The sequence below is a fragment of the Canis aureus genome, chromosome 20 (genome assembly GCF_053574225.1).
Source record: "Canis aureus isolate CA01 chromosome 20, VMU_Caureus_v.1.0, whole genome shotgun sequence".
NCBI lineage: Eukaryota > Metazoa > Chordata > Mammalia > Carnivora > Canidae > Canis > Canis aureus.
In genome coordinates this window covers 16665078-16679748 of record NC_135630.1, presented here as the reverse complement: position 1 = coordinate 16679748, position 14671 = coordinate 16665078, and the positions used below count along the sequence as shown (strand labels likewise).

At 34.2% G+C, this 14671-nt stretch overlaps 1 protein-coding gene across 1 annotated transcript in view; it reads left to right on the top strand.

Annotated features, from left to right (window-relative positions):
- Positions 1 to 14671, top strand: part of LOC144291364 (uncharacterized) — a 148270-nt gene that overhangs the window by 112039 nt on the left and 21560 nt on the right. The window lies entirely within an intron of this gene.

Genomic DNA, 14671 nt, shown 5'->3' with positions numbered 1-14671 from the left:
CAAGACATCTGTCACCTGTCTTATGATTAGCCAAGAGACTGAAATTATTTATTAAAAATAAACCTGAAAACTAGTTTTGGTTATGCATTGATTTAATCAAAATAGTTTTCTGAATAGCGTCTGTATCCATTTTTATTTAGCTTTTTATCTGGAGAAAATTTAAAATTTACAGATGATGATGATATTGTTTTGAACTGTTCGTGCATCATATAAAATGTGAACAAATATAAAAACACTCTCTGTAGTAATACGAAGATTTACATTTCATTTAGGAGAGTAGGTTAGTAGAAAATTTCCAAGATCTTTCTTTACTTTTTTTCACTATTATCCACCCTGGAGAGATAAAGCACCTACTCATGAAAAATACTCAGAAATTATTACTACCTCCGATTTTGGCTGGCATCAGAGGCTTTGATCAAAGTATAGAGAAGACCTAAGATTCCTCAGAAGGATGAGCTCATCAAGTCAATGCAAAATAATCTTGTACTTTGTTATTTTAAGGCTAATTTATTGAAGACTTCATAGCCACAACTTGAATTTTATAATAAGAATAGATAAGGCAGGTGGGAAATTTCCATTTGAGCTAGAAGAAACTGCACATCAGAAGTTTATAGTTAAAATCCTGATGCAAACGTAGCTTAAAAACATAGATTGAATCAAAAAATGTCAGGACTCTAGATAAGTATTTGAAGATTTAAAAGATTTAATAGACTGAAACAATAATTGATTCAATTAAAGGGTAAGATATAGCATGTGCAAATAGGATATAGATGTTACCTCTTCTTCCACAAAAGGAACTAGAGGATAAGTAAAGATTTAGAATCCTTTGAAGCAAACCCGATCTGACCTAAAGACAGTTGAGAATGAAGTCTTAGACTGGATTTCTTTCTTGCCTAGACTTAAGAACAAACGAACAAACAAAAACGCAACAGATGTGATAATGAAATAAACATACAGAGAGCATGGAGGAAAAGGCATGAGGTTACTTTCCATGACAAAACTATTGCTTAAAAAAAATGAAGAAATGAAGTAAAGAAAGGAGAAGAAGGGGGGAAATAGGAAGAAAATACGACAAGAAAGATGTTAATAAAATAATAGTACTTGGAGTTCACAAACATATTTATTATAGCTTTTAGCACTTGCATTGGTCAGAGTTCTCCAGAGAAACAGAACCAATAGGGTGTGTGTGTGTGTGTATATGTGTGTGTGTGTGTGTGTGTGTGTGTGTGTGGAGAGAGAGAGAGAGAGTGAGCCAGAAAGGGATTGAAAGGGAGATTTATTTTCAGCAATTGGCTCACATAATTTTGAAGGACAGCAAGTCCAAAAACCAGCAGCTTGGAAACCTAGAATCCCATGGAAAAACTGATGTAGTTCAGGTTTGAAGGCTGTTTGTTGGATAATTTCCTCATGGAGAAGTTGGTCTTCTTGTCAGGATTTCAACCTATTGGCTGAAGCCCACCCACATTATGGAAGACAATTTGCTCTACTCTAAGTCCACTGATTTAAATGTTAGCATCACCCAAAACACATCTTCTCAAAACATCCAGGATAAAATATGATTACATATATGGGCACAATGACCCAGCCAAGTTGACTCCTAAAATTCATCATTACAGGATTGCTTTTTTTTTTTAAAGATTTTATTTATTAATTCATGAGAGACACAGAGATATAGGCAGAGGGAGAAGCAGCCTCCCAGAGGGAGCCTGATATGGAACTTGGATACATCAAGACTCTGGGATCATGCCCTGAGCCAAAGGCAGACACTCAACCACTGAGCCACTCAAGTGCCTCCACAGGATTGTTTTATAAGTGGGCATATATTAGGGTGCTTGCTTGGCTCAGTCGGTAGAGCGTCAGACTCTTGATTTTGGCTCACGTCATGATCTCAAATAACGTCATGATTTTGGTTCATGGTGAGAACCAGCCCCAAGTCCAGCTCTGTACTAGGTGTGAAGCCTGCTTAGGATTGTCTTTTTCCCCTCTCTCTTTGCCAACCACCCCCCACCCCCAACTACCTTTGCATACGTGTTTACTCTCTTTCTCAAAAAAAAAAAATAGAATAAATAAAATAGATAAAGTGGACATATACTAAAAAAACTGAGTTGATGGAATCACACTTTACTGGCTTTGCCTCTTATAAATAATGAGACATCAAGTTCTTTCACCTGTTTCTTTTCTGTTGATGATGACGATAATCTCTATTTCATAGTTTTCTGAGGACTGAAGGGGGTAATCTTTATGTAGTCCCAGGCATGCAGTAAGCAGTCAATAGAAGCACCTCTCATTGTATTATTAATATGCCTACAGTATTACTGTTATTACTATATTGAAATTGCCATTGCTTAAGTTAGCCTTTCTTGGGTAGACATTGAAAATGAAGTATGTATTTGAGGGATATTTCAAAAAGAGAGATTAATTGATATTTTGAAAAGAAAAATATTTTAAAGTTTGATTTTTAGAATTAATTTACCTAAATTAAACAAATTAATCTGAACAATGCATGTTATTTCTTTCTGTGTAGACAGTGATAATGTGTGACTTCTGAGTAGAGCATATTTGCTAAGTTTCTCTATCTTCTGAGGTATCAACATATTTCAAAATTTAGTAGGCAGTTATTTTTCTAACCTTTATATACTATCAACATAAGTATTTCCCAATGAATAAAGCTATTTCCTAAGTGTTTCATATCATTTAAGTATGGCAATTCCTGACACAGTGGACTATTTTCATGAAATTTTCAAGATTAATTTCCTAAAATTTTCTTTCATGGCATTTGAGATATGATACCACTAGGTGACAGACACTAAGGAGGGCACTTGACAGGATGAGCACTGCATGTTATACCATATGTTGGCAAATTGAATTTAAATTTAAAAAAATAGCAAAAAGAGGAATTAGTGAAAAAAAAAAACAAGTTTTGTCACCTTAGAGAAATATCTAGATATTAGTTTCCATTTATAAATATCTATTTTATTAACATTAGGTGATAAAAATTTTAATATGTGAGCATTGATACAGGAACATTTTTTGTTTTGTTTAAGATATCCCTTTTGCATGTTTTCTCCTTAGCTTCATCATTTTTCTTCCACTTTAGGTTTTTAAAAAATATTTTATTGATTTATTTTAAAGATTTTATTTATTTACTCATGAGTGACACAAAGAGAGAGAGAGGCAGAGACATAGCAGAGAGAGAAGCAGGCTCCATGCAGGGAGCCTGATGTGGGACTCGATCCTGGGACTCCAGGATCATGCCCTGAGCCAAATGCAGATGCTCAACTGTTGAGCCACCCAGGCATCCCCATGTAGGTTTTTTAAAATCCATAAGAGATACTGCATTAAACATCAAAATACAAATAAAATACTATCTTGAGGAGAGATCCAACTATACACAAGAACTAAACCTATATACTATGTGTGTCTAAACACAGGCATCTGTGTTTTGAAAAAGTCTAATAGGAGTGACCATTCTAGGAAGCCATTTGGACGTACCTAATAAATTTAGTACCAAAAATATCCCTGGCATATGCTCATGGAAATATAACATTGCTTGTGGTAGTAAAGATGTGGATACCATGTTCGTGTTTATTATCAGTTGAATGGATAAGTGAATGATGATATATGCTTACAATGCAGTACAGTGTAGCATTCAGAAATTATAAAATTATGTCAGTTAGGTCAACTAAAATATGGGCATATACACTAATAAACAATGCTGTATATTTTTCAAGTACCTCAAAAATCTAAATTTTAGAGACATCATACTCAGTTGTATGAATTAGGATCACATAGCTTGGAATAGTTGACATTTTTGGTTTAATTATGGATACTTGTATATAGAGAACAGACTACCCTTGCTCATTTCACATTTCATTATCAATACTACCTGATATGGGAGAGACTTGATACTACATCCTGTATTATTATGAAAAAAAATCAAGTTCATTTGTGCCTTGTTCTGAAAATTCTGTTTATTTGAAATATAATTTACAATTTTTTGTCAATAGAAAAATCACTTACCTAGAAAAGAGAAAAGGCCTGAAATCTTTTCATTTTTAGCTTAAAAAAATATATATATATAGCCTTAATATATATTATATATGTTAATCTACATTTAAGCTAAATATTTAGATTTATTTATTTATTTATTTATTTATTTATTTATTTATTTATTTAAGAGAAAGTGTGTGAGGGAGGGAGCACAAGCCAAGGGATCAGCAGAGGGACAGGGAGAAGCAGGCTCCCCACAGAGCAGGGAGCCTGATGCAGCGCTTGATCTCAGAACCCTAAAATCATGATCTGAGCCAAAGGTAGCTGCTTAAGCAACCAAGCCATCTAGGTGCCCCTGTATGTCTCTTTGATATCTGTATCTTTATTTGAAAGAAAAATAATTAAGACATATTATGGGAGGTGAAGAACATTATATGCCCAACAGATACAAAGTGTCTACTAAAGAACAAAGAAGAAGATTATATGAAAGAAAATATTATACATCAGGAAACAAAAGCTTCCTTCTTATTTAGAAGTAAAGAAAATAAAGGCTCACTAAGGAGAAATTGCCTAATATAAGAAGTATATTGGCTTAAAAAAAATTCTAATGGTGTTCTGACTGCCCTTTACCTGGCCAAAGCCTAGAATAAAGTGTACCATTTGTCAGAATTAAAGGGGAATTTTAGTGCATTCAATATTCTTAGTATTTATTATTAAATCCAGAGGACTTGGAGGGCATATGAAGGAATAAAGAGTCCTTTTAAGGTCTTATAGGAAATAATAGCTTAATTAACTTTGTAGAATGATAATATTTGGCCAGTTGTCAAGATTTTTTGGAACCTGATATTAAGGAGACCAAGGACATGAGTTCATCCCTCAAGAAACATGCAACGATGTTCTGTGGGCTAAAGATTTCCTAATCATACTTCAGGGTATCTCTCTGGTTCATGCCACTCATCTAGGAGGATTGAACAAGGGAATGTGAAGGAATCACTTCTATGGGAAATTAAAGATAATAAAGCCAGTAATACCCTGGTGGCCTTATAATGGCAATGAATATTGAAGATGAAATGCTCAGTAAATTGTCAAAAGTTAATGTTTCTTTCTTTTTTAGTTTTATTTCAGTTTCAGTTTGGTTTTGTTTCTGTGCGGAAGATTTTGGTTTGTTCATTTTTGGCCATTCCATAGCCAAATCTGCCAGGGTAAGTCTATTCTCTGTGCCTATATGTTCTAGAGGCAAATAGAGTCTGCAGTGACAAAGACAGATAATTCACATTACATAGAATATTCCTTATGTCATCCTCTTGCGAGGACCTCCAGTACAAGTGTAGTGGAGAGATACTGTTGCCTAAAATCTCCAGAGGCAAGATAGGAGGTCAAAAAATAGCTTTTTCTTGTGAGCTCACATTACTTGAATCACAAACCCAGTTCTTTACTTACTTATATGATTAAAACTACTTTTGTGCCATCTTATTTGATCTGAAATAACTACTTTGAAAGATAAGATTATTACAAGTAATAAAAAAATCATTAATTATCTTTGAGTAGAGAATCTCCTTGATATTAATTTATATTTCAAATTACTATGATTCTATTATATTAATAAGAATTTACAGCAAAATGTAGAATATGTGTTGCTGCCTTACCCATAATGTATCATGTGTGGTTTTGTAAGCATTATTATATGATACCAAAGAAAAGTTATTTACATTATTTGTTAAGATCAAAAAATTACACACTGGTTGTTCAATCTTGTGGAAAAATAATAATACCAAAACTTGCATAACCTTATATCTTGAGACAGTGATGCAAAAAGGCGATACAGAATATCAGAGATCCATCTACAAGAATCTGAAGATATCTTTCACCATGTTCCTAAGCCATCTTTATAATTGCAGTATCTCAAAATATTGAGATAAATAAGAGATATTTTTATTTGTTTAGGAATTAGATGTCTTGGATAATCAAAGTTTTGCTCAAAGCCATTCCCGACACAGCCCCAACAAACAGCTTCTTAATGTGTTTTTGTATTTATCAAGAAGATTCAAGTCTTGTCATGGTCTGTTGAACTGACTGACTTTAAATCTCAAAGCCTCATGGGTTTCCCTCTGGAAAGGAAAAGAATGAATTCAGTACCATACCTCCCTTGAAATCCAGCCCTTATGTCTAATAGCTTTAAAATTAGCAATGAGCCCAAGGGAGTCATTTAGTGCTGCTCCGAATGTTAAAGCATGAAACGTCTTTTGATTTTAATCTTAGGAGGCTTAAAAATTTTGTTTTATCTTAATATGAATTTAAGACTTTATTTTTAATTTGACAAATGTGAAAGGCACGATGCCATTTCTTGTCAACTACTTCTTACAGATGGTATACCATAAGAAACAAACTTTCTCTGCCTGAAAAAGTCCTGACGGACTGCTTATTTCTATATATTTTTTTAATAAGAAATATTGGTGTATGTGGAGCTGACTCAGTCAAGTAAGCTATATATGTAAACACTCAACCTTGACCAACTACATCTTGGATGCTCCAACTCCTATCTTGATATTATAAACAGATTCTGACTTATTTCTGTGAATGACATGAACTTGAAAAATATTTTTAATGAAAATGGAAAGGTTATCACATTATTTAATGATTGTTAGGTTCAAGGCACTAAATATAATATATCACATGTGTATCTTGCTTAAAATTTATTAATAGGAGGTAAGTATAGTTTTCCCTATTTTATTAGCAAGGAAACTAAAACAAAGAAAGTTTAGGTTACTGCCCAGACACTTAACAACAAGTTTGAGCCTGATCCTATATCTGTAAGATAAAACCATCTGTATCTTCATCCCAGATTGTTATAAGGATAAAATACTATATATAAATTACCTGGCATGTCGTAGACACTCAGAGTGAAGAATAGTCATGTGTTACTCTGGTTATAGTGGCCATAGTCGGTGGGTGTGCAGATTTGAATTAAAATCTGTAGCTTTGAAATCCATTTATCTTCAAGTAATACTTTTTGAGAAAAATCTGAGTTTGGTCTCTAATGATTAATATGGAAATTATGTGTGAAGATTTGATTTAGATTTTTCGTAAGGAATAAGAACAGCACCAAAATGGAAATTGGGCTTATTTTAGCATAGCTGTAGTTTATAGTATTGTCTTATTGAAAAGAAACTTCAAAAAAGTTTTACAATTAGATTTATCTATAGTTAAATATGCTTTTTCCTGAATTTCAAAAAAGCTGGATTGACTACTAAGCTACTGAGTATGGCCTAATGAATTCTTAGTGAATTACAAACTTTGCAAGTCAAAATGTGCTCTCATTCTTTTTATTTAATATCAACCATAATTAAATGTTCAAATCATGAATATTAAAAACATCTTTAAAAAGAAATGACTTTTCTAAAATAGAATGCCACTTGAATCATACTGATGACCCAAAATAGTCTACCTTTTTTTTTTAAGTGCAGGTTGATTGATTTTCACTGACAAATAAAAATTACCACATGCTGATCTGAATAGGTAATGAACACAGGCATTTATTTAAGAAAGATGAACTGCCCTTTTTGTATATTAAGTTTCTATGGGTATGTATTCTAATTGACATCATCCCACTTCTTGTTACCTGCCTCTACTTTCACACTACCAGTATTTGTTACTCAGCTTTATATACACACATGTGCAATATTGATAAACTAGAGAATGTTCTAATTTCTTTTTTTCTATGACAATTAAAAGTGATATACAGAATTCCTTTTCACCCCAACTTATATACTTGAAATAGTCTCCTAATATTTTTTTATGTTAGAGTTCTCCAGAGAAATGGAACCGGTATTATATATGTATATAATAATAATAGCTCATGCAACTGTGGAAGCTCAGAAATCCTAAGACCTGCAGTAAGCCAACTGCAGACCTAGGAGAATGAATGTGCACTTCCAGACCACGTCCAAAGACCTGAGAACAAGAGCTGATGTAGTTCTAGTCTGAACACCAGCAGGCTTGCCACCCAAGAAGAGCTAGCATTTCCATCCCACTCCCAAGGCCAGAAAAGTTCAGTCTCCCCTCCTGTAGTCAGGCAGGAGGAATTTCCTCTCCCTTAGACTATGGCTCTATTAAGTCATCAATTGTTTGGATAAGGCCCATTCACATTAAGGACTGATTTCTGCTTTATTCAGTCTATCTATTCAAATGTTAATCTCATCCAGAGACCCACAGAAATACCCAGAATAATGTTTGGTCAAATACTTGAGCACCCTGAGATCCAGTCAGGTTTGCACATTAAATTAATCATCACAATTTTTAAAATCGTTTTTGATTAAACTTTCTATTCTGAGATTATTGTAAATTCACATGTAATATTAATGAATAATACAGAGAAGGGGCACCTGGGTGGCTCAGTGGTTTAAGCATCTGATTCTTGATTTCAACTCAGTTCTTGATCTCGGGGTCCTTCAAGCCCTACATTGGGACTTTTGTTTTTTTAAAAGAACAAAGAAATAATAATACACAGAAATCCCGGAGATTCAGAGAGAAACTGACCTTTGCCCAGTTTCCCCTGGTGGTAGCATGTTGCAAAACTATAGTGCAGAATCACTACCAGGGTATCAACATATACAGTGAAGACAGAACATTTCCCTTGAAAGAATAATCCCTCCTGTTATAATTTTAATGGCACACCTACTTCCTTCCTTCCCTCCACCATACTTCCCAAATCTGTCAATTACTAATGTGTACCTACTTCTAAAATTTAAAGAATATTCTATGAATTGAGTCATACAGTATGTTATGTTTTGCTTTAGCTGTTTCACTAACATAATTCTGGAAATTCAACTAGGTTTTGCATGTATCAATAGTTCAGTCTTCATTCTTTTTTTCTTTCTTCTTTCTTTCTCTTTCTTTCTTTCTTCCTTCCTTCCTTCCTTCCTTCCTTCCTTCCTTCCTTCCTTCCTTCCTTCCTTCCTTCCTTCCTTCCTTCCTTCCTTTCTTTCTTTCTTTCTTTCTTTCTTTCTTTCTTTCTTTCTTTCTTTTTTCTTTCTTTCTTTCTTCTTTCTTTCTTTTCTTTCTTTTTTTCAAAGTATTATTCCTTGGTATAGATCTACCACAGTTGAAAGACATCAGAATCAGCTCAAGTTTTGTCTATTGCAAATAAAGTTGATATAAATACTTGCATCTAGGTTTTTCTTTGCGAACAAAATTTTTCTTTTTTCTGGGATGAATGCCTAGGAATGCAGTTGTTGGGACATATGGTGATTGCATCCATAGCTGGGGTTTTCTTCTTTTTATTTTTTAAGAAACTTTCAAATTGTTTTCCAGAGTGGTTGTGCTATGTTATATTCCCATCAATAATGTATGAATGATCCAGTTTATTTATATCTCAGCCTGCAAAACCTCAGTATGGATTGTTTTGGGTTTACTCTATTTGGGATTTGTTCAGTTTCTGGAATCTGTAGATTTGTTTCTTACCAAGCTCAGTTTTCAGCCATTACTACTTTGACTAATTTTTTTCAGCTCTGATCTCTTTTTCCTTTCCATTATGAAATTCAATGACATGACTGTTAGATATTTTGTTTTGGTCCTACAGGTTATCGAGGCTGTGTTTTGGTTTTATGATATGCTATTTGCTCTCTGATATTCAGGTTTGGTAATTTCTCTTAACCTGTCTTTTATTTAACCTATTCTTTCCTGTCCCCTCCGTTCTGCCCAAACAATGAACATTTTTATTTCAGTTGTTATATTTTTAAAATCTAAACTTTTCATTTAGTTATTTTTATCTTTCTATTTCCTGTCTGGGACTTTGTATTTCTTTGTTGAGGCTTTTTTTTTCATCTGTTTTGAATATGGGTATAATTTCTCCTTGAAGAAATTTATGATGGCTGCTTTAAAATCTTTATCAAATAATTGTAATATCTCTGTCACTTTGGTACTGCCATCTATTGATTGTCTTTTTTTCATTCAGTTTCAATAACTAAATTTTCCTGGCTCCTTGTGTCATGAATCATTTATAGTTGAAACCTGGATTCTGTTGTTATTTGATGAGACTTTGGCTCTGATTTAGAATGTACTTTCCATGGCTTCCTTTGGCATAGCTCAGACAAAGGAAGTATATGTGCTGACTCATAATGCCAGGTAGAGGTATATATCAGTGGTATATAAGGCAAATGTAGTCTTATTGTCATGAGATGTATATGTTATTGTATATATGGACATATATAATCATAACCTTTACCCACCAATACTTTCCTGCATAAGTGTACACACACACACACACAAAGATACACACACACATAAATACACATAGTAACACAATCCAGGTGAAAATGAATGCTCTAAAAAAAAATGAATGCTCTAGTAGTAGAATCTGTTATTTGCCAAAGATGGGGGAAATGGCTAAGTCAAAAAGACAATTTCCTTTGCTTGACTAAAGGGCTAATTAATACTATCAACTCCATTACTTGTAATATTTCATAGTTTCTGGGTCTGGATCTCTCTGGCTTACCTTTGGTTTCACAGCAGAGCATGTTTCAAAATATCTTCATATTTTTCAGTGCAACTTGAGGCTGCATGACATTTTTAATGGAGATGAGATCCCTAACACATTCCATCTCTTTCTCTCTCTCTTCCTCTCTCTTTCTGCCCTCTCATTGTCTCTGAGTCACTAATGATATGGAGCTGTAAAATAAAGTATGTTAAGGATATTTTTTTCTTAATAGGATATAATATTTGTTTAGTTGTATTCTTTCTTAAAGCACAAGATTTTGAGATATATTTTATTGTCTGAACACTTCTCTAACTCAAAGTCAATCATGTAGATTATAGATTATATGCATCTCAAGAACAAAGGCTATCCTTCATTGGCTATTTTATCATCAAGTCCAATCACTGTAACTCATGTTCACTAGACACTAGTTGAGTCAAGAACTGAATGACAAGGAGTCAGCCAAGATCTGGTGGCAGAGTGTTTCAACTGAAAAATATAAAGGGAATGTGAGAGAGGATGATGAGCAAGAGCCAAAAGTGTAATATAAGGACAGAGAGGAAGAAATTGTAGGGGAAGAGCCTAGGAATGAGCTTTGGAATATTTCAATATTTGCAAAAACATGCATTAAGCACACAATAGTTCTCAAAAATTTAAAAGAACTAACACATTTGCTTAAGAAATATCTAGAGGGGCCCTGGGTGACTCAGCCAGTTAAGCCTCTGCCTTCAGCTCACTCAGGTCATGATCCCAGGGTCCTGGGATGGAGCCCTATGTTGGAGTCCCTGCTCAGTGGGGAGTCTGCTTCTCCTTTTCCCTTTCCCTGCCACTCCCCCTGCTTGTACTTTCTCTCTCTGTCAAATTAATAAATAAAATCTAAAAAAAAAAGTATCTAGAGAAACACAATTTACTTTAAATCGCTTTGTTTATATAAGTAATAACAAGCTAAAATACAGAACAATCAGCCAACTCAAATTTTACTGGTACATATATGATTGAGTTTAAATACCCCATGTTTGTTTTTCAATAACACTTAAGGTCCTCCAATTATATTAATAACTTTTTCCAAAAGGAATAATAATAAATGTGTGCTTTGGAGTTCTTTGGAGTTCTTCCTTTCTTATCTCTTGTATGTTTTTATATAAAATACAAGTGATGCTCTGAATCTGTTGGAGATGGAGTGGCAGGGCGTTGACAATGCCTGGCTCTACGGCCTTTATTGTATCTCTTAGTGATCCTTTCCTTAGGTTGACTGGTGGGGATGGGGAGCAGGGTCACATTCCTATCTTTCTGCTGTGCCCTACACTTACTCTCCTCAGCAGGGGAGTTGAGAGGAAACAGATTTCTGCCTGAGAGTCTATCTGACCTGCTGTGTTATTCCAAGGAACAAAAATAGGTGTTTGGTGTCACAGTGGTCATGAATGGTCATGGAATTCTGAGATGAAGGAAGCAGGGAAGGGTCATTACTTGGTAGAATTATGTTTAAAAAAATAGTGCTAGAGGACCTTTGTAAAATATTAATATGCTACTAAAATTAAACCACGCATTTGTAGTTTTTAATCTCAGTTGTAACTTGAAACTACCAACTTTTCTTCCTGCCAGGCTCAGAGCTCTGCTGTTTCAGCCTTTGATATGCTCCAGCTGCAGTCGCAATGCCTGGGCGACTTGAAGTTTTAAAACCCTCTATGATCTTGTGATACATTTTATCAAAAAATGACACTTGTGCCTCTGAATTAGCAACCCACTGGCATTCTTTCAAATTTCTTGAATGGCTGCTGGTAATTCTCACAATTGTAAACTATTCCGTGCAGACTTAGGTTGTTAATAGCTACCCTTTGACTACTTTTTGATTCCCCTGGATTTTTAAAAAAAATAGTTTCCTATATAACAACCAAGTTGGAACAAAGACTACCCAAAGGTGAGAAGTTTAATACATGTTGCATAAAGCTTGAGGGTCTCAGGTCCATAATGCTTTTGAAACGGAAAGTATTACAATTCTTTATGAGTGAGCTGGGGTCACTGATTGATGGAAGTTGATTGTTAGAGCTGTGCCGGTTCAGTTTCCCAGTATCTGAGATTTAGCCTGTCACCTACCTGACTTCTTATTTTAGGCTATTTGTGGCCACTAAACTCCTCTTAGAAAGCAAAAGACAAGAACCTCCCTATTATTTGCAGTGCTAGGCTAAATCAGAAATGAAAACATGTGTTCTTTGTCTTGTCGTATGTTGGCATTCGTGCTTTAATTCTCCTCAAAAATTACTGGAACTTTATTGTCATTCTCTTCTGCTATTACGTGACACTTTATGGTAACTTGTGCAAAGAAAGAAACACCAGAGCTCTTCACAACAAGTGGAATTTATAAATAATTAGTTGTAAGCTTAGGAATTAAAACTACGGGTCTCCATATTTTCATTGTCAGGAATTTCATCTCCTCAGATGGTCTGTTTTCTAATTTGGAAGTACTGCTAGTAAATCAGTGATTTTTAAATATGCCAGACCCTCAAGAGGGATAAGAGAAACAGGATCTCACTTCAGAGGGAAGGGTTGGATCTAAATGAGAATGCTCAAGAAAGATAGTGTCTATCACTATCTTCCAATAACCTAGAATCTAAGCAACTATCATGATCAGATCCTGCCATTACTTTGATATGAACTTGAAAGTTGTCTTGTCACTTCCCCCTAAAGCATTAGTGATCTGGGACTTCAAAGACACTAGTAAACTGCTAGTGTAAAATATCAGGCTAATTTTTACTATGAAATGTTTCACAGAAGTAGGCATGATGAATTCAGGTTTGGTGGTGACACATAATTGGGTAAGAAAGTAATGTTTCTGATCTCAAAGCCCGATAATGAAGATGAGAGATGGAAATTGAGAAGGTCAAGGAGGAGGATCAAGATTAAGAGATATTACCGCTGTCCGGTCATAAACAAATTGTAATCCCATATAGTGATAATTCAACTTCTTTGCATCAGCAAAGATAAGCAAAAACTTAGAAAATAGTTTTTGTGATCCTTTCTCATGACACTTTTATTTAGTTTCTATCAATAACTATAGAATCTTGCCATTCAAGTTAAAATGTACATATGTCTTGGCATAAAAATGGGGGAAACTCTGAGGATTGCTGGTTGCCACTCTTCTTTTCTCAAACAAAAATTAATGGTTTTGGAAAGAGGATTCAAGGTTTTGTTCTTTAATTGAAATAAGGGTACTATACAGTCAAAACAAAACAGAAATTAAAGAAATTAGGATTATTTTGAGTTTTTTTTTTTTTTTTTTAGTAAAATTCCTGCTATTCTCGGGTACAGCACCTCCAAAGAAGGATACAAGATTTTTAAGTAACATTATTTTCTAACACTATGAATCATTATTCTCCACAATTATTGAGAAGATTATTAGCGATAACTCATGTACATTTAACTCAGGGAAACTACACAGAGTTTTAAAATACATCTTTTAGGCTTACAGTAGTGCCTTCCCACCAATGCCAGAATTGAAACAAGTATGAGATGTATTTTTCAGCAGTCAGTAGTAATATCTCCAGTGTTAGAGAAGCATTACAGAGACAGATTAAAGATGGTTTCAGTAAGAATCACTGTGCCGGCTTGGTTCAAGAAAAATGGAGGTTGCTTTCCAATCCAATGCCATCTCCACTTGTGACACTGAGTATTTGGAAGCACTTGGATATGTTTTTGTGTTTTACCAAGGATCATCTTTGTAAATGGGTTTCTTGAATAGTTGTGCTACAATTACATCTCAAATCTGAATTTTAGACAGAAAGGAAACACAAAGGGAAACTTGCATAAAAATGGAGAGAGCTTTTATTTATACTCTCAGTATCTCAATGGAAAGATTCGATTTTCATTTCAAACTTCAAGAACATGTAAAATATTGTAATTTCTCCCTTGCCTCTAATCAATATTATTTTGTAATCAGTTTCACATCCTTTCTTCACAATAAATGACACTTACCTCCTTATCAAAAAAAATATTGTATGAATTACAACTGAATGCAAGTAAAAAATTACTTCATGAAATGTAGGTTGTTCTTTACAGAAGCAAACGTTGTAGTTGTGGATGAGCTTTTAAGCTTATAAATGCAATTTAAATTGCAAATGTAAACTATCAGAAGGAAACACCTGTAAGTTTTCAATCAAGCATCCACTGATTTTTAACCAAATCAATAAATTGTAGCAGGACAACGTATTTGTA